We start from the raw sequence: 2,500 nt of genomic DNA, 5'->3' as shown, positions 1-2,500 counted from the left end.
TATATTTTTAAATTTGGCATTCATTACATAGTCAAAATACAATAATAATATAGATGATACATATACGATAATTGTTATTTTTCTTTCTGTTTTTTCGTGATATCATGGTGTCCATAGAATTGCAACGACGTCATACCAAGCCATATACAACTCTACACCACCTTTGTTGAATGATACACTTAGAGTATGAAAAATAAACAAATTATACTATATCATACTATATCATATATGTAAGACTGTTGAACATAATACCACAAAATACACTATTTCATATAGATATACATTCATTCTTGTCAACATAAAAGTACGTTATAAATGATACATATACAATAAGTTTTATTCCTCTTTCTGTTATTCCGTAATATCATAGTGTCCATAGAATTGCAACGACGTCATACCAAGCCATATACAACTCTACACCACCTTTGTTGAATGATACACGGACAGTATGAAAAATAAACAACCTATTCTATACCATTTAATATCATACTAAAACATGAAACAAATGTTATTCTATTAAAAAGTGTATTATTTTATTATATTTAGTATTCATTACACAGTCAACATACATAAATGATACATATACGATAAGTGTTATTCCTCTATCTGTGCATCCGTAATATCATAGTGTCCATAGAATTGCAACGACGTCATACCAAGCCATATACAACTCTACACCACCTTTGTTGAATGATACACGGACAGTATGAAAAATAAACAACTTATACTATACCATACTATATCATATGTGTGAGACTGCTGAACGTAATACCACTAATACACTGTTATACATAGATATACATTCATCTCATTAACTTACACGCACTATCCATCATATATATTAAAGACATTACACCCGGTGCTTCAAACTCAAAATATGATAATGTTTAAAATGGCTTTAAACATCATAAACTTTACAGAATAATCAAAATTTAAAGAAAAAAATTTTAAAAAAAAAATTTTTTTCAGCTAAAAATTTTTATTTTGGGACCAAAAAAATTTTTTTTTGCTTTTATCATATTTTATTAAATGAAATTTATGCATTATAATAAATTATTCAATAAACATTAATAATTATAATAAATTATTAAAAAATTTTTGGAATTAATGCAAATTTTTAGAAAAAAATGTATATTTTTTTTTTATATACAAATCGTACATGTTATATTGCGACAGGGTACCGGTATAATACATGTGATACATATGTAGATTTTCGAAAAAATTTTTATCCTTTTAAATGGTCCTAAATACTATATAAAGGTAAAATATATAGAATTTTTCGGGATTCATTAAAAAATTTTAGGGAAAAAATTTCATTTTATTTTATATACAAATCGTACATGTTATATTGCGACAGGGTACCGGTATAATACATGTGATACATATGTAGATTTTCGAAAAAATTTTATCCTTTTAAATAGTCCTAAATACTATATAAAGGTGAAATATATAGAATTTTTCGGGATTCATTAAAAAATTTTAGGGAAAAAATTTCATTTTATTTTATATACAAATCGTACATGTTATATTGCGACAGGGTACCGGTATAATACATGTGATACATATGTAGATTTTCGAAAAAAATTTTATCCTTTTAAATAGTCCTAAATACTATATAAAGGTAAAATATATAGAATTTTTCGGGATTCATTAAAAAATTTTAGGGAAAAAATTTCATTTTATTTTATATACAAATCGTACATGTTATATTGCGACAGGGTACCGGTATAATACATGTGATACATATGTAGATTTTCGAAAAAAATTTTATCCTTTTAAATAGTCCTAAATACTATATAAAGGTAAAATATATAGAATTTTTCGGGATTCATTAAAAAATTTTAGGGAAAAAATTTCATTTTATTTTATATACAAATCGTACATGTTATATTGCGACAGGGTACCGGTATAATACATGTGATACATATGTAGATTTTCTAAAAAATTTTTATCCATTTAAATGCTTCTAAATACTGTATAATGCAAATATATATAATAATTTACAGAATTAATACAAAATTTTTATTGTACAAATTCACATTAATAGTTAATTGGTTAAAAAAAAATTTCAATACACAATGGGAATCAGGCTATTTTATTGGAACTTATTTATAATTAATTCATAATATATTTTTCTATATAAATTGATTAATTGATTTTACATTCACCGTGTAAACGTATACACCATTCAAGTAAAAAAAAAAAAAAAAAAAAAAAAAAAATTATTATTATATTCTAGTAATACATAATAGTTATTCGCTAAAAAATATTTAATAGACAATAAAAATCTGACTATTCTGTTGTGAACTTATAAATTATTGATTCAAAATATATTTCTCTACCTAAATTTATTAATTGTATACACGCCCCCATGTACGTTGTTCAAGTCATATATTATTTTGCATAAGGATTACAAATAAATATTATATAATAAATAAGAGTTAATAAAAATTTAAAATTTATTATCCATTTTAAATTTATCAGCTAAATAAATATTTTT

This window comes from Chrysoperla carnea (genome assembly GCF_905475395.1).
Source record: "Chrysoperla carnea chromosome X unlocalized genomic scaffold, inChrCarn1.1 SUPER_X_unloc_120, whole genome shotgun sequence".
Classification (NCBI taxonomy): Eukaryota; Metazoa; Arthropoda; class Insecta; order Neuroptera; family Chrysopidae; genus Chrysoperla; species Chrysoperla carnea.
The sequence above is the reverse complement of the archived record's forward strand: the minus strand, read 5'-3'. Positions refer to the sequence as shown.